The sequence below is a fragment of the Schistocerca gregaria genome, chromosome 3, assembly GCF_023897955.1.
Source record: "Schistocerca gregaria isolate iqSchGreg1 chromosome 3, iqSchGreg1.2, whole genome shotgun sequence".
NCBI lineage: Eukaryota > Metazoa > Arthropoda > Insecta > Orthoptera > Acrididae > Schistocerca > Schistocerca gregaria.
Window position 1 is genome coordinate 134859457 of NC_064922.1, and position 25282 is coordinate 134884738.

Genomic DNA, 25282 nt, shown 5'->3' on the forward strand with positions numbered 1-25282 from the left:
TCTTGAGAAAAGCATTATATTTATCGTCTACTGTATCAGCGCTATAAACAACTTGCCACTCTTGTTCCTTGATAAGGTTTACAAAGGTCTCTACAGCAACTGGATCAGCTTTCCTAAACACCTGATGACTATATTTAACACGTGTTGCAGCACAAAAATCTTTTAGAGTTAAAGTTTGTGCATCATGATCTGAAAGGCCATTCACCTTTTTGCTAATTACGTTAAAAATTTCATCGAAACATAACCCTAACAAGTACAGTAGTTTCATTGTCACAAGGCCTGACGAATTCAACGTCGTAACTCTTTATCGTGCACTGTTAGAATTTCCAAAACTGTTGGATAACATTTACTTAACCGTGAAATTTAGAATTTGTAAGTGTTTGACTAAGCCGATCGTAAAATAAGGCCAGTCAATGGAGACCGAAAAAGGTCGACTGATGATTCGTGTAGTCGCAAATTTTTGTACAATGGTAGGAGGGAGTGCTACGATTAAAGTGGCAGAAATCCTGACTGTTGTGGGAAGAATGTGGGTGTGGAGATACATTTGAAGATACTTTTGTACGTTTTCCTTTAATAAGTCGAAAACTACGACCTCTAGAATCGCAGTACAAAATTTTAAAAAAAATCGTAAATCTTCCCGAACAGACCAAGAAGGCCCGACGGCACTGACAGGCCGCCGTGTCATCCTCAGCTCAAAGCCGTCACTGGATGAGGATGTAGAGGGTCATGTGGTCAGCACACCGCGTTTCCGGCCCTATGGTAGTTTCCGAGACCGGAGCCGCCACTTCTCAGTCAACTAGCTCCTTAGTTTGCCTCACAAGGGCTGAGTGCACCCCGGCTGCGTCAGAGACAGAAGCGCCTGCGATGGTGTACTGAACGACGAACCTGGGTGTACGAACGGCAAAACGTCATTTTTTCGGATGAATCCACGATCTATTTACAGCATCATGATGGTCGCATCCGTGTTTGGCGACATCGCGGTGAACGCACATTTGAAACGTGTATTCGTCATCGCCATACTGGCGTATCACCCAGCGTGATGGTACGGGGTGCCATTGATTACACGTCTCGGTCACCTCTTGTTCGAATTGACGGCACTTTGAACAATGGACGTTACATTTCAGATGTGTTACGACCCGTGGCTCTACCCTCCATTCGATTCCTGCGAAACCCTACATTTCAGCAGGATACTACACGATCGCATGTTGAAGGCCCTGTACGGGCCTTTCTGGATACAGAAAATGTTCGACTGCTGCCCTGGCCAGCACATTCTCCAGATCTCTCACCAATTGAAAACGTCTGGTCAATGGTGGTCGAGCAACTGGCTTGTCACAATAAGCCAGTTACTACTCTTGATGAACTGTGGTATCGTGTTGAAGCTGCGTGGTCAGCTGTTCCTGTACACGCCATCCAAGCTCTGTTTGACTCATTGCCCAGGCGTATCAAGGCCGTTATTACGATCAGAGGTGTTTGTTCTGGGTACTGATTTTTCAGGATCTATGCACCCAAACTGCGTGAAAATGTAATCACATGTCATCTGAATTTCTTCTTGGTGTAGCAATTTTAATGGCCAGTAGTGTACATTAAATTTCCTATAAAATTGGCCTATGCATTGATTTTCGTAGGATTAATAATTCTCTCGTAGCGAGCGAGAGAATATGATAATCTCTCGCATGGGTTTTAGAGGCAACATTGCAGGTTGCATAAAGCGATATCGGCACTTGTCAGTAAAATGACTTTGTCCTCGAGGGTGCTGAATTTTCTTTTTCCTGGCAGAGTAGGACAAATAACAAGGGATGTGAAAAGTTTGTGAGAGGCACATATGACGAATTAGACTTCCTTTAGAGGCTTAACGATGGCCACGAGAGCGTACGTTCATACGGCACTGACTGATTATCTCAGCGGCGTAATTGGAGGAGAAGCACTCGACCTGCTATCGACCTTCCTTTCTCCGGCGCCGTGCAACGAGTCGCAGAGCTCCAAGGTCAAGGGCGGCCTCTGGGGAGGAGGGAGAAGGAGCAGAGCGCAGGATGAATGGCGGCGCACCGCCAGCCGCCGAGGCGGGTTGTCGAACCTCGGCGCGCGCCCCACTTGCTCCCCACCGGGGGCCGAGCGGCCGGCCGGCCAGGTGCAGGTGCGGCCTCCGAGGGTGGGAGTAGGGGTGACATATAGGCGGGCGCGTCGGCCGGCGCGCGCTACTCGCTACTCGCTACTCGCTACTTGGCTGCGGCGGGCGCTGGAGGGCGGCGCAGCAGAACCAGGACTCTGGTGGCTCGTGCAACCCCGACACCCGACACCCGACGAGGCGACTTTTGGTGAGTCAGCGACACTCCTACAGTCCTCTACGCTCAAACACGTTTGGCAGGTCGTTTCCGCGACTGGCGTTTACAGTATAAACAATAAATACTATGTAACCGTCCACCAAATTTTAAAAGTTTATTTACGAAATGTTTCTGATTCCTTACGCCATCGTCAGTTGGCAATTCCGGTGCTGCTCCGAGGACATCCTAGACTGTTTTAAATGTACCACTTTCATCGCAGAATACACCGAAAGCACCCTGCAATCAAAGTTATTGACCCCTGACCTAACAACTGAAACTACCTCCTAGTCATGCAGCAAAACGTCCGAAACGTATCGTAAATAAAAACCCAAAGTTCAGTGGCTGGTTAGATTGTGGATTTTACTTATATTTCCTATAGTGCGTCCAAAGAAGATCCACGGGAAGTTTGCGCGGCTGCTTCGCACAACTACTACGACCGATAGCGTAAAGCGATCGCGTTTTCGTTTCTGTGGCAGTCCCTCAACGTTTCCCACAATCAGTAATGAAAGCAACCTTCTGCAGTTCGCGGTTGAAATTTGGCAAAAGTGCAGTCGTCTGTCTCTCACAGCATCGAGTACTGACCTTTGAATCTAAGCTGGGTGTGATGAACCTGTTTTGTGCTTGATAGAATGTACGTCACGTTGGTGTTCTCTGACATAAATGTGTGCCACACCGGGATTCGAACCCCAGAGTCCAATCTTTTGCCGTTAATTTTCTTCCAGTACTGTCACCTTACAAATTTACGCTTCCAGTGAGCTAGCCAGCATGTAGTCGGTTGCGGGGTGAATTACATACTAATATAAGCGATTTGCTTTCGTGTTCCATTCATATGACTCTGTGTCTCTTTAAGTTCGTAATCTCACTTACCACACTCTCAAATAAAATATTCGACGATGGCAGAATTAACACACGGCCTCCCTCGGATAAAGGTTCCCTAAATTTTCCCCTAGAATATTTCGCAACAAGACTGTCGTTTTGCTTCAAAAACTTCCCATTTAAGTTCTCCGAGCATCTCTGTTAAATCTTTTTATGGGCTATACTAGTAGTTTCGAAACTTCTTATGAGCTGTGTCAGTTGTTCCAAAATTCTGCTACTGAGGCGCCGTGAACGTATTCCAGTTTTAGACATCTTCTGCAGCTTGTGGTATGTCATTGTGAATGATGTTAATTTTTCACTGGTTGTATGTTATCTCCAGCATCTTTCTTAACCACCACATAACAATTCAGACACCAAAGAACCTTAAGATTTTTATGTTCTCCGCAATCAAAATGATAAAATGAATTATCATTTCTAGATTTGCAAGTTCGTCTTTGTAAGAAGCGTCGGAGGAAAAGATAATGGAATTGATGGAATAGGGATTCACAACTGTGATAAATTTCTAATACATCTGCCGTCAGTAGGACTAATTAAATAGCCTCTAAGCGGCAGGGAACTTCTTTTTGTGGTTTAAAAATAGTAAATCAAATTTTTCTTTCCTAAAGTCTTCTTCTAATTCCTAAATAGTACACTAATCTTTAGTCATATGACCCAAAAACGCCTCACCAGTTTGCAGTGTATAATAAATAGTGTACTCTCTCGATAAAATTAATTATCTTCTTCTCCACAAAATTCAATGTATGTAAATCCAGATCAATTACATCAGTTTTCCAGATTCAACAAACATTTCTTTGGTTTCTGAAGCTTTGTACATTTAAATGAACATACCACTCTGATAAAATTGGTTTGCACTCAAAACCATTCCAATAACACAAAGTTACAAATTTTCGATAAAAGTCCCACGGAAAAACGTGGACAACGTACGATTTGTATATAATAGATTCCAGCTATCAGTTGTCCTTTGGAATTTTTATTGGCAGATCTACATTTCAGCTATCAACTAGCCATTCTCAATGCACTGTCCTTTTTTGGTCAATGCATGTAACGCCTGTTGGTCTGGCATTGTACACAGTTCACGGAATGAGTATGACAACGTTCGATCTTTTCCCTATGTGTCAGTGACCTTTGGGACATTACGGATTGTGACCATATATTCGACAGAGCCGCCCGTCTTCAAAAGCGTCACATATTCTTCCTGTGATAAACCGTCACATGAAAAGACAAAAATACGGTATGTGTAGTCAGTTAAGACATACTCATATTGTCTCAAAACATAATAAAGACTTGAATAAAAGTGTCGAGCACAAGTTACGTCAGCCATTTTAAAAACGAGTGTCACAAATAAGTCTGCGACATTTCTAACTGTAACAGATACAGAGAAAGCTATCAAAGTCCATTGATCCCATTGCATGGTAGTGTACCGTTCTGCTCTGATGCGATAATTAGCGTGCGACGGAAAATGAAAGTATCTGTATCCTGTTTGATGCCGATATTTGAGAGTTATGTAAGCCATTACATTAATTATATTAGGGATAAATCTGTTCGTTAAATTTTTGTGGAGTTGAAACCCGTGTTTCGTTTACTCCTACGGTTTTAACCTGGCCTAACCACTGTGTACTTCAACTGCATTAGACAAACCACTGTTTTGACTTAGCGGCTTGACTAACAGAAGCATTCGTAACGGAAGCATTCTGTGACGTTAAGAGCTGCTCGAACTAAAAATGTTTGGGAAGGATCGGGCTACACGGGCCCCTGCCGTCCCGTCAACTTCATTACGGATTCCAAAGACGGTAACAGTATAAGGCTGGTCTTAATAACGTCTTGTAAGTGATTTCCATCATTTCCGTGACACTTTCAATAAATCAAAGTCTCCCATTCACCTTCCGTAATACTGTTTTGCCGCTTTCTCCCCATTTCAAATCGTCTCCAAAATCGCCACCAAAATTTTAAAAAATGTAACGACGCTCGCAGAGGGTTTGTGATTTATGTAGAGGATTTAGTGGCACGTTGAAGGATGAATTAGATCCATGAGACGTGTCTGGGTGGTTCCGAGCGTTTAGGGCGGGCTACATGGATGGTCGACTCTACTTTCTCAACTCTTTCTGTTAATTAAAAGCCTAAGTACGTAATTCCCAGTGTAGTGAAATGTCGAGGAAACATAGGGCAAGTAAATCGAAACTGGTAAAATCATGAGTTCAAATTGGCAGTAATAATAATCTTTGACGAAATCCCGATTTTTTTAAGGAAATGAAATAATACGGTGAGAAGACAAGCTCTCTTTCTTTCTCCATCCCATAAAAAAAGAGTTACTGCTAGTAGTATTAATCCTTCTGGAACAAATCAGAGCTCAGATGAATTAATAGTAAATATATTATCTGTAGTTTATTTTTGAAATAACAAATATTACCGCCCGTAAGACACGTCGTTACGTCTCATCGGCTCGGTACAACAGAAAAAATTACAGTCGTCTTCATCTACGATCTCATCATGGACCAGCGAGTAAAGGTGCGAAAGATAGCAACGACTCAAATTGCAGTTTCTATCTCTGTCCTAGTAAGAGTAGGCGATCTTATCAGAATTGTATTTTTCCTCTAAATGGGATTTCTTTATTATTATCATTCTGATATTAATGCTACTCGGCTCTAGATCCGAATTCGCATGCCCAGCATAGCTTTAACTTGGTACAAACTGGTCAACGTAGACCAACTTCTGTGCAAACCATAACAAACATATTCGAATCCTGAAGTCCGACATAAAGATGAAAACAATGAATGTAAATACTTCAGCCCTTTAATCTACACCACAACGTATGTCCTCTGCTGTTAGAACTAAATCCCAAATTTGGAGTAACTGGAGAATTGTCAATGGTAAGTGAAAACTTTGACTTTGAACATAGCTGCCAAGGTTCAGTGACCGTGTCAGAATTAAATTAGAACAAATAAGCCCTCGGTCACAAATATTAAGTCAAAATTTTGACTTAATATTCGTGACCGAGGGCTTATTTGTTCTAATATAAATTAAAACTTCGGTTTGATCCGTGAGAGTCACGTCGTTCAAATCGAAAGGCATTGATCACGAAAAGTGTATAATATGACTGCGTGTACAGTGCTCGGTTTTGACTGGTTGAAAATCATCAACATAGTCTAATGATTTGGGAGACTGACTATAATAGACGCCTCACTATGCTGAAATCGCACGTCAAGGAGAAAACCGTCTCGACCCAAATAATAGTGTCTTTTAGTATAGATCTTCTGATTTTCGCCAATCCCGAAAAGGTGTGCGTTAGGGACTGTACTTGCTGGATAGCCAAGAGGCGAAAAAAAATTTTTCATGATTTCTGATGAGCTAAATTACGAGTTGAACTGCGATTAGAAGTGGAACAGAATGGACCCGAAGTGGAACAGTACGAGAGGGGTCTTCCAATTCTGGTATTTCCACTACAGCCAAGAGGAAATTCTCGAGGAACTTTGTCGGAACAGATGACTGGAGATATATTTAATTATTGCTGGGACAATATATCGAAGCAAAAAATACGAAATCATTATGCGTGTTTCAGTATGTTTGTGTGTAACTATAGCTTGCTCGATAAGATCAGTGTACCTCCGCTTTGACGACGCATTCAGGTTTATTCTACACATTTCATTGCCTACCCAAATGGGCAGAGCGCACTGTTCCAGGTCAGACTCATAGTAGGACTCAGATCTTTCAGCGAAAAACCAGGTGAGCTGACCGATGGGAAAATATGGAAGGCGATTTCCACTTCCGATATTTGCCTTCCACCGTGGGAAACTCTCCTAAAACCATGTTCAGAACCGAATAATGATGCTAATCTTAATTTTATTCTTCGACAATACATACCAGATAAATAGATGGAAGCATAGCATATGTGTAAGTGTATTTGTTCCTATGTATAACAGAGTGAAGTCTATAACTTCACGCATGCAGTGTACCTCTGTCGCTGATAATCACAGGCGATAGGATCACGGCTACAATCGACGTAGGAAGCATGGAGCTTCTCGTGTACCTTTCGTTCCCTACTATAGTGGGTACAGTGACTGTTTCAGGTGTAGTTCACCGTAGACCCTTGCTTATTTTCAGCCAAATACTAAAAGAGGTGGTAGTGAAGCTCAAGGCGTTCTCGATTCGAAATAACTAGGATGGGATTGCTAGTTAAGGCATTGGCCTTACAGCCAAGGTGAACCTCTAGAAGATCTTGTTGGAATAGGAGGACTGGCACGATAACTGACCAGACAAAAAAAAGATATGAGCTTATGAGGCATATTTATATGGTGTAGTAGGATAGTCAATGTCTGTGAGACAAAGTTAACACTTATTACCAACAGTATCTAATGATATGAGGTGTGAAAAGCTACTTATATAAAATTTTGGTGTTCAGAGGAGATAAAACGCAACACTTTTAATGCGACAAAAATGTCACGGGTGCCCTGTTCTCCGCCAGGCGTCCGTGGAAGTTCTGACACAGTATTGGAAGTACCGTGTGATAAATATTGTTTTACAGATGTTGCTGAAAATGTTCGTTTATATTAATGCACTACTGGCGTGTGCGTACTAAGCACTTGTTTAACACGCCGAAACAACCAGGAGTTTCACGAACAATGACTACAGCTTCAGCCAAAAGGGCTGATCAGCTCGTAGTCTGCGAGGTATACCAACATTCTCGCCGGTATGGTCTAAGGGATTTAACAAAGAAGACCAACAAGAGTTGGAAATGTGACATTATAAAGAAATCGTTCTGTACACAGGCGGCATGTCTCCCCAGAAATGATACGCCTGTCAGCTAACTCAGAGTGTAATCAAGTATCAAAGCACTGAAAACATTTATAGAGAGTTTCATGTAAACACAAAACAATACAAACAATAACAATGTAATGTTTATCTAGTGAAGATGAAACTGCTGCAGTAACGAAAAAAAGCAGTAAGATGTAACTGTGTTGCAGATCAGATTCCCATCTCAACGTGTCGCACACGAGGCTGTCAAAACAACAATGAACGTTGGATTAAGGGAATTCCAGCGTTAACCTCTTCAAAGCCCCTGACAGGTCACACATTTCGTCTAATAAATCTACAGATTAGTGATCTGAGGTACATGCATCCTATTTGTTTCGACTACAAACTATCTTCTTACAAGGTGATTAAATTATTTTACCGAGTATCTCCTGCTTGATCGTATGCCGCAGTGAGATCGAATTCCGGTATTTTGGTACCGCTGGCTCACATCAACCACCGAAGTACGGAAGGAACAGAGAGGAATCAATGACAATCTGAAAGGCTTAATTGGTCCACAAGGCAGAAAGCGCATGTCACAATCAGAATACCGATGGACCAGACAGTTTCAGCTTGCTGCACGTCGTCAGTGCACAACTACGTAGCATGCTAACTACAGCAGACAACTTCCAGTGCGTACAAATGACTATAAGACAGGGCATTCCTGGATCTAAGCATCAGCATTCCCCTCAATTGCATCCAATGGTGAAAACCTGTCCAAAAGGAATGTTCGGTCCCGAACGAAAACACTAACAATCTACAGGGAATGGACGCATAATTTTTGTTAAGGAATTAAACCTATGATTTTTTGACAAAATCTGCCAAAACATTGGACTCCTGTCAATAAGGCAGAGCAAGTAACGTATCGTGACCTGATTTGTTTGGCCTAACGTATCTTAATGTAGCATACAATGTAATGGACGTCTGTTGTCAGCTTAAATCGCCGAAATTACAATTTCTAGCGCCATCGCTGTCGATGCAATGTGGAACCCTTTAATTTAAGAAAAAAACTACAAATTTGAAACATTAATATTCATTAAAGTTTCGATATGGTTTTCCTTGCAACTCACGCTCTAAAGACAGAAATATCCCAACACTCGGAATAGATAGAATCTTTTCGTCCATCGTATACAAAGTTCAGACAATTATCCGATTGATAAAAAATCCTCAAACGGAATGAATCTGTTGGAAACTAGTGCGCTGCTGAGAAGCTGTTTCATCGTAAAAGACATCTTCGTTTATTTTCGTCGCCATCATTAAAACTGCTGCCAGTCCTTTATCATCAAAGCTGTATCAGAAGTAATGCCTTAAACTCAGATGTAAGAAGTCTACATTTTCTGTTCTTACGATGTTTCCAGTAGATTTATTACGTTAATTACACCACGCCGTGCAGTTTACCGTAACAAGGTGTGGCGTAAGTCGAAGCTAGAGCGCTGCATGTGCTCTTGTAACTTACAGCACGCTCAGTGGAATGTTAAGTGGCTATCGCTGTAATGTCACACCATTCGATTGCGGAATGTCACATATCTGTTCAAGACTTTCTTAGATAGTTTGGCTGGTCTACAACTTCATAGAAATTCATATTAAAACCAAAACACAATCTTCGGTACATTTAAAATCATACAAGGAAACAGTTTTAGTTAAGCTGTTTTGTCAACACATGACATTGGGAGGATTCTGTGGTTGTATTATAACACATGTTATAAAAACCGCTAATCACAAACGTGATGACTTTTTCTTTAACACATTTCACTGTTTCTTGCCGTTACCAGCGTCGAAATTTTGTCTATAGCGAATTCTCTGGATTGTAATTACAGACCGAACTGTTAATCATCTTTTCAACGCTTTAGATACCATGGTTCCCTACAGTGAATACATTTGAAAGTCATACATTTTCTTTTCGAAAACCATAAAATCTGATAAAGAAAAAGATCATCAAGTTAGTGGTTCCAGCTGTTTTCGTTACATTTCTAGTACTCGGGTGCATACCTGGTAGAATAAATTGAAGATTGGAAATAATGTCGGAAATTTTAGGGAACGGCCCTACAGGGCAACGACAGTATGGGAGCAATTCTTAGCAGACCATTCTAACAGTATACTGCAAACATCATCACGTGTCGGTCGTACATATCCTGCCAACTACGTTGTATACTATTAGTTGTGGGTTTAGAACGCTGCAACTTATCTGGTTGTGAGGCAATGTGTGTATTTCGGGTAGCGCACCTCTAGGCGTTTGCCCCTCATTTTCGGCGCACAGTAGCGTGTTTGGATGATGATTCCGAATATAAATGTCTGTCTTCGTTTTCCTCCCAGGACTTTTTATAACACCTCCATGCATCATTTTGAAATTTCGCGTGCAACCAAAATGCGTTGCAAGCTGTAATACACCTCAGAAGTATTAATAACAAAATAGCTGCTAAGTAGCTAACTTCACGTTTGAAGCGTAATTATCGGTGAAACGTCACCTTAGAAAAATTTATGAATTGGTGTCCTGGTAAAACCCTTACGTTACTTGACTTTCAAACAGCTGAGCAAAACTGAACGTACTAAGATATTTCTATCTTTACTTATTCTGATCATCACTAAAATATTTTTAGCCCAACGCAATCTGACTTTCAATAATCCCTACAATAGATGGCCCTGACTAACAATAACCTATACCTTTCACGAATCACTTACCTCACAAAAATCTTCGTTACTACTGTAATACAGCGAGCGCCAATACTGCTAGCTAAATAAAAGATTCTAACTACTGAAGGCACTAACTACGATAGGCATAGTTAGCAAATTTGATAGAAAACAACCAATGTATCAATGTATTTACCTTAATAATAATATCCGTTCATGACTTACAGTACTACAAATTTACTCTTTCTGATGGACGCACGTCCAGATCGTCCTCTCTCAAAACTCTGCCATCTCTCTCTCCACCTCTCCACATCCACCACTGCTGGCGGCTCACCTCCAACTACGCAACGCTACGCGCTGTTCACGTCGAGCTGCCCAACACTACAATAGCGAATATTCCAACAATGCAAACCAGCCGCAGACTTCACACCTCACAGTCAGTGATTTTCATGTAGAGCGCTACGTGGCGTTACCAACATAAAAACCTAAACAGCCTACTTACATCCGTTGTTGCTATGTCCATAACGGGCTCTGTGCAGTTCAGAAGGTTGTACGAAGGGGTGCTGGAAAGTAATGTCTCCGAATTTTTTATGTGAACATTCTTAAAGCTTCTTAAATAAACCAACATTATTGACACCCCAGATCGTTATTATTCATGTCTACATATTTACCACGGCGACAAACACATTTCTCCCTAATAGGAACAACTTTCTTGATTTCATCATTGTAGAATATTTGAGTTTTTGAAGGAGCCACAACCTCACCACCGCTGGCAGCACTTCATCACTATTAACATGAAGTTCTCGGAGACGTTCTCTAAGTTTTGGAAACATTTCAAAATCCAACGTGACCGTCGGGACTTTGTGGAGGATGATCGATGACCGTGAACACAAGGTGTTGAATAACTGTAGATGTAGTAGCGCTCGTGTGTGGTTTGGCATTGTCATACTGAAGGAGAGTATGCTCCATATGTGGACGAACTCTTCACATTCGAAATTCGAATACAGCACGCTGCTTCTCACGCAACGACGTAGTTACGTTACACACAGCCAAGTTACATGTTATAATTAAGAGCCCTTGCAGTGGTAGAGGGCTGCAACTTTCGTCAGCGAATCGGAAAAGTCAACCGAGTAATATGAATGACATGTAACGCCTCAGCCGACATTCGAACGGAATAAAAAATTCTGCAGCCTTATTTTTCAGCACGTTCTCGCAGATAGCTGAGGAAATGATAATGTGAATAACTCCACAATGTCTGCACCAGCTTATTTTAAACTACAAAGAGAATCGCACGGAACATATTCTTGGTGTAATATAGATTCCATGTATGTTTGCGTAGGCTTCCGTGGCCAGAGTCAGTCGACATAAAAGTTTTCTGGGTGTGGTACCGCGTGACCGTGTTGAAAATAAAAAAAGAAACTGACGAACAGGACTCGATCCACCGATTACGGGGATTGAACGCTAACCACTCAGCTGCTGCCGCTTCACGTTAAAAATGGCCATGCGCAGGTATATATTTGAACACCGAAATTATCTTGCGATTTCCTCAATAACGCTTGGAAAGTGCGCGCTACTGCTTACACATTTTGTTGTCCTAATGGGGTACTACGAGTGTACGAAGCCTGCAGTAAATCCACGTTCCAAACGTCGTTCCCTCCCCTTGTTAGTTCACTGAGAGGCCACTGTGTCCCTTGATGCGCAGCTTCACAGATTCTCGCAATGGACGCGTCAACTTCGTACATTTTAGATTCTTGGCCCCTCGCAGCTTCCGTACACCCAAATATCTCGTATGGATCAACAACTTGGTGAAACTCTTTTAACTGTACGTCATTACTTGGACTTGCGTGTCCCTAACATCCCCCAGTTATCCGTGCGACGAAAGAGGACCTACAGTTTAACGTGGAATCCGAAAACGTGTGGTTGCTGGTGACTCCTAACATCGTTGAGAGGTGTGGGCTAGGTTAAAAAGTAGACTGAAAAACCCGTGGTCCGACCGGGATTCGATCCCGCGACCGCTTGGTTTCCAGACATCGTCCGATTTCCTTCCGCTTGATGCATGATTAAAAAGAAAGCTTTAACGCTGCGTACAAGGCAGAAAAATTATACTGGCACTAGTCACACCAAAGTTGGTATCACATTTACTGCCCTATAACTGTCAGCGTCACTTTTGTCAGGGGGGAAAACATGAGAAATATAACCATGTAAATAGGTGGCAGCTTATTAAAATTGCGAGATAGAAGCAACAGCTCATACTAGCTTCAATAAACAAAAGTGAAGATTTAGTAAATTTGGTCTCCTATCGAATCTAACATGAGTTATTTTAACAAGATATTATGTATTTGCATAGTTAGATTTTTTCAAGATTCCTCCTTAAAAATGTAGTAGCTCTATTGTTATCAGTATAAAGCCAAACTGGATGTGATCAGTGGCAGTCTAAGAGTCCTCAACACTGGTCGAATAATCTATCATTTGCATGAAACTTGTTCCAAAAAATATTGTTCGTCAATTTCCCACGGTTCACGAAATTTTGGAGGTGATCATCGTATTTTCAGCTCTCTCTCTATTTTGTATTGTAACTCAAATTTGTTTCTATACATCGAACCTCAACTCATATGGCAGCTAACTTTGATTTCTTTTCCGTTCTGAATTCCTTTCCTTTGTGCCTGTGATTCTCAGTCCGAGGTACAACTTTCCTTATTCGCTCGACAGTCCCCTCGATCAATTGCAGAAGAAAAAGATTCGAGTGTTCATTCGTCCCGCGCGCTTTCCGACAGTGAACCCATTGAGAAATACACTACTGGCCATTAAAATTGCTATACCAAGAAGAAATGCAGATAAACGGGTGTTCATTGGACAAATATATTATACTAGAACTGACATGTGATAACATTTTCACACAATTTGGGTGCATACACCTGATAAATCAGTACCCAGAACAACCACCTCTGGCCGTAATAACGGCCTTGATACGCCTAGGCATTGAGTCAAACAGAGCTTGGATGGGGTACACAAGTATAGCTTCCCATGCAGCTTCAACACGATACCACAGTTCATCAAGAGTAGTGACTGGCGTATTGTGAAGAGCCAGTTGCTCGGCCACCATTCACCAGACGTTTTCAATTGGTGAGAGATCTGGAGAATGTGCTGATCAGGGCGGCAGTCTAACATTTTGCTGTAACCAGAAAGGCCCGTACAGGACCTGCAACATGCGGTCGTGCATTGTCCTGCTGAAATGTAGGGTTTCACAGGGATCGAATGAAGGGTAGAGCCACGGGTCGTCACACATCTGAAATGTATGGTCCACTGTTCAAAGTGCAGTCAATGCAGTCAATGCAGTCAAGAGGTGACCGCGACGTGTAACCAATGGCACCCCATACCATCACTCCGGATGATACGCCAGTATGGCGATGACGAATACACGCTTCGAACGTGTGGTCACCGCGATGTCGCCAAACACGGATGCGAACATCATGTTGATGTAAACAGAACCTGGATTCACCCCAAAAAATGTTTTGCCATTCGTGCACCCAGGTTCGTCGTTGAGTACACCATCGCAGGCGCTCCTGTCTATGATGCAGCATCAAGGGTAACAGCAGCCATGGTCTCTAAGCTGATAATCCATGCTGCTGCAAATGTCGTCGAACTGTTCGTGTAGATGGTTGTTGTCTTGCAAACGTCCCCATCTGTTGACTCAGTGATCGAAACCTGGCTGTACGATCCGTTACAGCCATGCGGATAAGATGACTGTCATCTCGACTGCTAGTGATACGAGGCCGTTGGGATCCAGCATGGCGGTCCGTATTATCCTCCTGAACCCACCGATTCCACATTCTGTTAACAGTCATCGGATCTCGACCAACACGAGCAGCAGTGTCGCGATACGATAAACCGCAATTGCGATAGGCTACAATCCGACCTTTATCAAAGTCGGAAACGTGATTTCTCCTCCTTACACGAGGCGCCACAGCAACGTTTCACCAGGCAACGCCGGTCAACTGCTGTTTGTGTATGAGAAATTGTTTGGAAACTTTCCTCATGTCAGCACGCTGTAGGTGTAGCCATCGGCGTCAACCTTGTGTGATTGCTCTGAGAAGCTAATCATTTGCATATCACAGCATCTTCTTCCTGTCGGTTAAATTTCGCGTCTGTAACACGTCATCTCCGTGGTGCAGCAATTTTAATATCCAGTAGTGTAGCTGAAGGTGATTCGATGGCCCCTCTGCGAGAGACTTGACTGTGAATTGCAGATTAGTCGCATAGATGTAGAGTTGTAGACTGTGTGTGACCTGACACTGTATTACATGTAATAATTCCAACTCTGACGGCTGTGAGAGTCTTGGATGATTAGCTGTTGTGTGAACCACTCACATTGACCTGTATTTGATTTTGATTGTTGTTGTTTTTGTTACGGATGTTTTTGACGTTGTACACACAACTGATCCCTATCAAACGCCATTGCTCCGTCATGACTGGCTCGCCTGCCTTCAGACCAGAGAAAGGCAAGGGCATAACAGTTCCAGTTACACCATACATAATACTTACCGCTAACCTTCGTTATTACAAAGATTTGAGTCTGTTGCCCTAGTAATGTTTCTAGAAAAAAATTAATTTCTTCTTGCATCTCCACTGCTTGTCTTCCAGTATCAGAAATGAGAGGGCTTCAAACGATTGGTGTATTTGGCAACATCTAGGATTAGACAGTACAACGCAGCGCAGCAGCGCTCAAATCTACATTGTTGAATAACATTTTATGTCTCTTATGCTACGTTTTGACTATTTCGCTCGGAAAAGACTAATGGAGAACCAGTCGGCTCGTCAACGATTCGCCTGTTCTTCCTCCTTAGAGATGCAGTTTCAGCTCCGACTGTTTATACAGGGTTACCACAAAAGTCTTGCCCTGATTACAAAAATTTATAGCAAAATAAACTTTCGACATAATAAGTCACATTTGAAGCCGTTACAGAGGTTAGTGTTACTAGTTGTTGTGACCAACAGATGGCGCTAGTGCCCCACGACACCTACGCGGTCTGTTAGGTCACGTTAGTTGCTGGCGAAATGGCGTCGAAGCAGGAGAAAGCGCAATGCGTGCTTTGGTTTCACGAAACGCAATCGCCCATCAGTGTTCAGCCTAAATTTCGGGCTTCTTATTGACGCAGCCCTGCTCACGTTAAATCAATAAACCGATGGTATGTAAAGTTTTACGAAACAGGGAGCGTTGAAGATGGTCCTCATAATGGCAGGCCTCGTGTGAGTGTTGCAGCTGTTGATGGTGTTCCGCAAACGTTTCAACGGAATCCGTTTAAGTCAACTCGTCCAGCATCAAGTGAATTTCAAATACCGCAAGTACGTGTGGTGAAGATTCTTCATGAAATGCTTAGGTTGCGTGCTTACAAAGTGCAAATCGTGCAGGCCTTGCAACCGAATGATCTGCTGACTTGTGCTGAATTTGCAACTGAGATTCTCAACAGGACTGATGGCGCTAACGGTTACTTAAATCGCATATGCTTTACCGATGAATCCACCTTTCATGTCAGTGGAATGGTGAATAGGCATAATGTCCGTATATGGGGTTCAGAGTCTCCACATGCTACTGTACAATTACAGCGAGACAGCAAAAAATGTAAGTGTTTGGTGCGGCGTCATGCATAACAAGGTTTTTGGACCGTGGAAAAATCCATTACCGCTAACATTTACATAGACTTTTTGCAACAGATCATTGCCCCACAGTTAGAAGAATATCAACGATGGATAATCCTCCCTCCCTTCCCATTGGGCTTTGATAGTGCGTGATTTCCTGGATGAAACATTTCCGGATCGGTGGATTGGAAGTAACGATCCAACAGCCTGGCCACCCCGCTCTCCAGACATTACGCCCCTTGACTTTTTTTTCTGGGGCTATATCAAGGACAGACTCTTCGTCTCACCAGTTGCTGACGTCGGCGAACTGAAGGCTAGGATACAAGCTGTTGTGGGTACTGTGACAGAACACATGTTACGAAAGACCTGCCGGGAACTGGAAAACTGCCTCGACATTCTCCGACTACAAAGGGAGCACACGTAGAGGTTTACTAACATAAGTGGTCTTAAAAAAAACTAGTAATACTAAACTAAAAAAAGTAACTAAAGAAGAATTACCAGGGGAATGGAAAACAGCTCTGATTTGTCCAATACATAAGAAGGGCGACAAAACTGAAATGAGACAACTATTGAGGAATCGCCCTGCTTAACGTCTGCCACAAGATCCTGTCCAATTGCCTCATACATAGAATTCAGCCAGTGGCAGACTCGCTGATTGGGGAGTACCAGAGAGGTTTCCGGCCAGGACGGTCAACAGTAGATCACATCTTCAGTCTTCGGCAGCTCACTGAGAAACTGGGTGAATATGGTAAAGATTTGTATATTTTGTTCGTTGATTTTAAGAAGGCCTATGATTACATACATCGCAAGAGCCTGCTCAACTGTTTAAGGGAGTTTGGCATAGCAGAGAAACTCATCAATCTGATAAAGATCTGTCTGACCGAAACACGTAAAAAGATGAAGTTGGGAAATCGCGTAACTGACGAGTTTGAAATTGTGACAGGACTCAGGCAAGGAAATGGGTTTTCCCCTATCCTGTTCAACTTTGCCCTCGAGAAGATCGTACGCGAGACCCTCCAAGAGAACGAAGGGATTGAAATCGAAGGGAAGAGACTGGCATACTTAGCCTGTGCAGACGACATCTGTTTACTCTCTAGGTCGCAAGAGGAGTTGGAGCAAATGATCCAAGCACTAAAGGAATCTGCTAGCAAATTTGGGCTAATCATAAACGAAGCCAAGACAGAGTACCTCGTTATGACGCGTCGTCGTGGTCAGACTGCTGATCATCTACAATCACTGCAGGTTGGGGACCAGTCCTAAAAGAGCAAGAATTCAAATACCTAGGGGCACTTTTTAGTGACAACTCGTCACGTGAAGCAGAAATCCATGCCATAATACAAGCAGGAAACGGATCTTACCACAGCCTACCACAACTGCTTCGGTCCAGATATCGCTCCAGACAGTTCAAGATTCGACTGTACAAAACCCTGATCCAGCCTGTTGTTCTATATGGCTGTGAGACATGGAGTATCCGCAAACAGGACTTCCATAGGCTCCTTGTTTTTGAAAGAATAGTGCTTCGGAAGATCTTCGGTCCGGTTCTGGATACAGATACAGGGGAATGGAGGATCAGATACAACCAAGAGCTTGAGGAACTATACCAGCAGCCCAACATAGCAGGGACTGTCAAAGCCAAACGAATGCAGTGGGCCGGCTATGTGTCCCGGTTAGAGGATCACAGATGGCCTCGGAAGCTCCTGCATTTCACACTTTACACGAAAGAGACCGCCAGGGAGATCCAAGAAGCGTTGGAGGGATGGACTCCATGAAGATTTAAACCAAGTGTCAATACATGTGAACGGATGGCGGGTGACAGCAATGGACAGAATACAGTGGAGGAGGAAACTTGTAGATGCGTGCGGTCCACTGGGCCTGATCACGTATTAGTAGTAGTAGTAGTAGTAGTAGTAACACTACCCCATGTTGTTGCTGTTGTGGTCTTCAGTCCTGAGACTGATTTTATGCAGCTCTCCATGCTACTCTGTCCTGTGCAAGCTTCTTCATCTCCCAGTACCTACTGCAGCATACATCCTTCTGAATCTGTTTAGTGTATTCATCTCTTGGTCTCCCTCTACGATTTTTACCCTCCACGCTGCCCTACAATACTAAATTGGTGATCCCCTGATGCCTCAGAACATGTCCTACAAACCGGACCCTTCTTCTTGTCAAGTTGTGCCACAAACTCCCCTGCCACCTTCAGAATTTGAAAGAGAGTATTCCAGTCCACATTGTCAAAAGCTTTCTCTAAGTCTACAAATGCTAGAAACCTATGTAACGGCATCAAATGCCAATTATTATGTCAAACGGTTATTCTGTAATTGTTATAATCAGGGCAAGACTTTCTGCTCACACGTACTTTCAAATGCTCATCACAAGTGCATGACAGTTTTGTCTTGAGAAGTCCTCGATATGAATCACAAACTACATGCCCCACTTTAATTGACAGCAGTTCTCTTGGACGGGGAAGAGGGAAATGGGAGGGGGGGGGGGGGGGAGAGAGGAGGTGGGGTAGATCATACCCTTCACAGGAAGCCTTCAGACCCCCCCCCCCCTTACTCCCCTTTTCCCTCAACAACCTTCTGAGGCCGAAGAAGAGGGCGTGTCCTACCTACAGTCCTGCCACAACTAAAACTATGGAGTAGTTGTTCAAGGGCACCAAAGTTCCCTACTCGGGAGTGTTCGCGCTGCCTTCGGACATTGCATCAGCTCTGACTGAGCCGCGGTTACGCCCTTCACGCTCGGGTCGCTTTCCGTGCCTCACCTAAATCGTACATTTCGTCGGCTCGCCCCTTACCGTGTCGCAACAATGACCTCAGTTGCGCTGCATTTGCGCCAATCCTTACAAGGTCGCCGCTGGACACACCCACGCAGCCCGCTAATGCCTGCGACAACGGGAAACACACCGGTCTGAACGCGAATAATATCTCAACTATCAAATAAAAAACTCAATTTGTGATTCAGTAGCACCGAAAAATTAATGAGGTGTTAATCTGACATTAGCAGTGGTTACTGACCTTTGTTAATATTCTCAGAAAATCGGAAGAGAAACAGGCCTCCGCCGAAGTTCTCGAGCGAAAACAGGAGATACGCATCTACGGATACGTTCTCCACCGCTCAGGGCTGTCCCACTTTCGATAATTGTCGTTCATATCTGACACTCCCTAATTTACTTCTGCTCAGCTGTAGTTGCCTTATGTTCTGAGTCATATACAGGACTTCGTTGAAAACAATCATTAAGATGTCTAATAACATACAGTGCCACCGTCAAATTATCGCAGCACAAACTGATACTACATGAGTAGCCTCCAAGATGATGACAAGACGATTTGTCAAGAAAACATCAAGGATCATGTCCTAACAAACTGAAATTTCTCTCTGCGACATCCTAGTTTAAAACATTCTCGGTTTACTTCCAGCGTCAGATCTGGCCATAATTCCGAAGTTTTGACGTAATCCTCCATCATCCTCGTTAGGAACAAGTGACTGTGTTAATAGTGTTGTGGTGACCATTTACAGTCCGTTGACGGCTTGCAACTGATCGGTGTACTTCATCATTACGTCAAACTGGCAGAGTTTGTCCGTCTTTGCACTGATGGCTCTCATAGAAACTAAACGATTCAGATCATTTCCTTGAGTCTTCTCAGCATCGGGACCTCGCTTCCATGCACTACTAAGACAATGGTTCAAGTTCTTCTCACACATACTAATTTCTATCGCTTTTTCAATAACAGAAATCCAGTATATAGAAGCATGGGGCAAGATTTTAGTTTCATCAAACATTATTGTGTGTTTATTTGTAAGGCTATGCTCATAAACTGCCGATTTCACAACTTCTCGATTTTCAAGATATGACTGACCTGTATAGTTGCTTATGCGCTCATAATAAATCTTATAAATCCTGGAAATCCTGGTCGAAAATGTCTTTAGCACAATGCTGTGTCTCCTCTATGATTCAAATGGCTCTGAGCACCATGGTACTTAACATCTGAGGTCATCAGCCCCCTAGAACTTAGAACTACTGGAACGTAAGTAATCTAAGGACATCACACACATCCATGCCCAAGGCAGGATTCGAACCTGCGACCGTAGCGGTCGCTCGGTTCGAGACTGAAGCGCCTAGAACCGGTCGGCCACAATGGCCGGCAGCTCCTCTATCTTCCTGGACGGTTGCAGAACGATACTTATGCCTTTTACTCCAAGGACCAAGGAACAAGTACAATCGATAGATCGTCACGTGATTGTTCAACATCTTCATGTTTTCGTTTCTTGTACAGAGGAAATTTTGTATCTTGAGAGCCATAGCCATGCAGTCGGAATGCTTGGTTCAAATGATTCTGTCTTCTGGACAGGATGGTGGAAATTCAGCGCACTTAGATACAGGGGTTGGATACAGACATCGAGACAACGCGAGGCTTGAACATAAATACAGGTACTGCCCAAGCCTGCAGGTGGCGCTGTTGTACAAGAACACGTATGGCCCCTGTGCAATGTCCTCAATACGTTGCAAGGATGAGTTGTCGTCTGTGTAGTTGTGGGTGCATCTTGTCAGAGGTTAGTGAATTCTAACGTGGGCTAATAGTTGATGCTCATCCATATAGCGGCTCCAACACCGTGACAAGGAGGTGGCCTTTTGCAGGGTACCTGCCCACAATGGGATATACGGCAACGATATGAACGACAAAGCCGCCATGGAAGCATGTTGGGATGGTGCTGCTCACCAATGTCCCATCTCATTGCAAGCCATCATCTCGTTTTCTGACAGACGTATCATGCGTCAGTGGGAGACTGAATGGTTGCAAGTGTCAGACAACAAACTGTGGTATCTCAAATCGACCACAAAGGCTTGGCGCACATCATGTCAGCCTCACCGTAGAAAAGAGGCTCTACTTATCAGACTGCCATCGGGCATAGCCCTTTAACACATGACTTCCTCCTCCGGGGAGAGGATCCACCACTCTGTGAAGTTTGTGGCGTGCAGCTTTTAGTTCAGCATATCGTGGCTACATAATGTCAGAGACAGCAAAGAACTTGGAAGAACAGTTGAACGGAATGGACAGTGTCTTGAAAGGAGTATATAAGATGAACATCAACAAAAGCAAAACTAGTATAATGGAATGTAGTCGAATTAAGTCGGGTGATGCTGAGGGAATTAGATTAGGAAATGAGACACTTAAAGTAGTAAAGGAGTTTTGCTATTTGGGGAGCAAAATAACTGATGATGGTCAAAGTAGAGAGGATATAAAATGTAGACTGGCAATGGCAAGGAAAGCGTTTCTGAAGAAGAGAAATTTGTTAACATCGAGAATACATTTAAGTGTCAGGAAGTCGTTTCTGAAAGTATTTGTATGGAGGGTAGCCATGTATGGAAGTGAAACGTGGACGATCAATAGTTTAGGCAAGAAGAGAGTAGAAGCTTTCGAAATGTGGTGCTACAGAAGAATGCTGAAGATTACATGGGTAGATCACATAACTAATGAGGAGGCATTGAATAGAATTGGGGAGGAGTTTGTGGCAGATCTTGACTAGAAGAAGGGACCGGGTGGTAGGACATGTTCTGAGGCATCAAGGGATCACAAATTTGGTGTTGGAGGGCAGCGTGGAGGGAAAAAATCGTAGAGGGAGATGAATACACTAAGCAGATTCAGAAGGATGTAGGTTGCAGTAGGTACTGGGAGATGAAGAAGCTTGCACAGGATAGAGTAGCACGGAGAGCAGCATCAGCCGCGCGGGATTAGCCGAGCGGTCTCAGGCGCTGCAGTCATGGACTGTGCGGCTGGTCCCGGTGGAGGTTCGAGTCCTCTCTCTGGCATGGGTGTGTGTGTTTGTCCTTAGGATAATGTAGGTTAAGCAGTGTGTAACCTTAGGGACTGATGACCTTAGCAGTAAAGTCCCACAAGATTTCACACTTTTTTTATTTTTATTTTTTTAGAGCTGCATCAAACCAGTCTCAGGACTGAACACCACAAAAACAACATCGTGGCTACGTGGCTCTGAGCACTATGGGACTTAGCATCTATGGTCATCAGTCCCCTAGAACTTAGAACTACTTAAACCTAACTAACCTAAGGACAGCACACAACATCCAGTCATCACGAGGCAGAGAAAATCCTTGACCCCGCCGGGAATCGAACCCGGGAAAGTGGCTACGTGTGTCTGATATATTGATATTAGGGCAGCCCTCAGTCTCGATGGAGGTCTGCACACCATCCTCGCAGATTCTGATTCCAGTGTTACAAAGGTGTTGAAATTTTGTGAATTGTCGGGATTCATCCCTAAATTGGTGGGCACGGGAGGCAGACTTTAATACATTATAAACTGCTCCGTATGCTGCCTTCGTCCCCACCCATGAGATTAGCATGCTGTCTCTTCCTCACGGCGCTGATGACCGCGCTGTCGAGTGCCCCTCACCTCAAATCATCATCATCAGCTGGTGCTCATATGGTGGGTGCTTCCGTAATCAAGGCAGTCGATGTGTTTGGTATTTCAAGAAACACCATACCAATGAATTGCACCACATAAGGGAAAAGCCGGAAAACATCACCCACTCACTCACAACGCGGTCGCAAGTGTGTGTTGTATGATCGAGACAAAGGTAATTGAAGAGAGCTATGACGAAAAGTAAGAGGATGACAGTTGCAACACTCACTGCAGAACCGAATGTCGCACTCACGAACCTGTCAGCACGAAAACAACATAAGCAGGAAATTGCAGGGTGAGCTGGAACTGCAGTACTACTCATCGCTGACGCAGATGCCAGGAAAACGTGGCAGTGAAGCCATAAAACTTGGGCGATGGAGCAATGCAGGACTGTAATTTGGTCGGATGAATCTTTTTTTACACACTATTTCCAACGTCCGGCTGAGTTTACGTCTCAAGAATGAAACATGGCGGTTGTTCGGTGAAGATTTGGCCAGCCATATCGTGATATTCCACGATGTGGTTACTCTGCAAGGTCGGATTACTGCCGAGGTTGGTTGACCATTTTGGCTGATCAGATCAATCAAGCGGTACAGTATCTGTTTCCCAACGGTGACGCTGTGTTCCAAGGTGATAGGGTCCCTGTTCATACACCTCTCATCGTCAAAGACTGGTTCTGAAAGCACGAGTATGAACTGTCGCATCTCCTCTGGTCGCTACAGTCGCCACATTTCTGTATCACTGAACCTCTGTAGTCTTCTTCGGAGAGAAGCATGCGTTGATGGCTCTCGATCTTCCACCATAATCGAGTCCATCAATATGAGGTGCCACATATGAGGTAGCCAAGGAGGTGGAAACGTGGGTTTTACTATGCCAGGCCTGCTTGGTACAACAGGAAAACACATATAATTAACAGGAGTACAGAATAAGAAAGTATTTATTACTTAACTTTGCTGTAGTCAGTGATCAGTTGGTTGAAAATGATGGAAGATGCAACTAGACTAAGCGTCTGTAGAATGTCATAATATACAAGTCACAAATCTTACAGTGACGAATCAATCTCTCGTAATCTTGAATGTCGAATCCGGTGAATTTGAAGACTAATTTGGGACGGAGCTACAACGACTTGATGGCAGCAGTGACTGAGTTGCAGACGATGGCTGACTAACATCGACTCTGGCTGACTACTGAGCGTAGCTACGAACTGTGGAATGGCGCAACTGCACTACACTCCTGCTACACATGAAGTGGCCTAGCGGTGAGCATAAGTACTGCGACTGGCTGTGTAATCTTTGGCTAACACAGCCGTTCCTCTGTTCCGTCTATCGAGAGAATCGCATCCGGCCGATCGATCTCTCAGGCGGCGTATGACTGACGACCTCACATACGTGAGAGGTATCCACCTAATGGCATGTTATTAGTGAGTGGAATTTACTTGTGTGTGTGTGTGTGTGTGTGTGTGTGTGTGTGTGTGTGTGTGTGTGTGTGTGTGTGTTATCGTAAATACAAACTTATGAATGTGAACTGACAACCTAAATGTGCCACTGAGCTCAAAGCCACATCATTTACATGAAATTGAAAAGAATCTTGTGTGTGTGTGTGTGTGTGTGTGTGTGTGTGTGTGTGTGTGTGTGTGTGTAAGAGAGAGAGAGAGAGAGAGAGAGAGAGAAAACTGATCTCATTCGTAGGCCAATAAATAAGCAAATCAATAATTTCACCCTCAGTAGACATGGTCAAGGCGAACGCTTTGAAAAAAACGTAACTGTATATTTAAAAAAACCGTAATGTCGACCTGTATAAGAATGGAACCTGAAATTTCTACACTGACCTATGGACCAGGTAAAATAAAGAAACGGACACTATCTACATTGCGCAAATGACACAAGAAATAACGTATTATGAATCTCACCTGCAAAATGAAGTACAGACGGACACAGAAACACATCAAGACTCCGCAATACTGCTGAAAGCTAACTACAGCTGTTCCAGAGAAAGACCCACGTATCAGCAATCTCACCTGCAAAATGAAGTACTGGGAGAAACAGCAACACCGCAAGCCTCCACAACAGCTAAAAAGATTCTACTGAAAACTAAATAGAATTGTTCCAGGGATTGTCGGTTTATAGTCTTGACACAGAATGCCAATGAAACACATGACTGTAGTTTCATTTAGGAAGGAGCTTGCACTACTGGCCATTAAAATTGCTACACCAAGAAGAAATGAAGATGATAAACGGGCATTCATTGGACAAATATATTATACTAGAACTGACATGTGATTACGTTTTCACGCAATTTCGGTGCATAGATCCTGAGAAATCAGTACCCAGAATAACCACCTCTGACCGTAATAACGGACTTGATACGTCTGGGCATTGAGTCAAACAGAGCCTGGATGGAGTGTACAGGTACAGCTGCCCATGCAGCTTCAACACCATATCACAGTTCATCAAGAGTAGTGACTGGCGTATTGATACGAGCCAGCTACTCGGTCACCATTGACCAGACGTTTTCAGTTGGTGAGAGATCTCGAAAATGTGCTGGCCAGGGCAGAAGTCGAACATTTTCTGTAACCAGAAGGGCCGGACAGGGCCTGCAAAATGCGGTCGTGCATTATC

The 25282-nt window shown here is 43.6% G+C and overlaps 1 protein-coding gene across 1 annotated transcript in view; it reads left to right on the forward strand.

Moving 5' to 3' along the window:
* The first annotated feature begins 2222 nt into the window (after positions 1–2222).
* Positions 2223–25282, forward strand: part of LOC126355766 (arylsulfatase B-like) — a 251009-nt gene continuing 227949 nt past the window's right edge. Inside the window, exon 1 of the mRNA XM_050006168.1 lies at positions 2223–2315. The gene's annotated coding sequence lies outside the window, so the exon portion shown is untranslated. The remainder of the gene's footprint in view (positions 2316–25282) is intronic.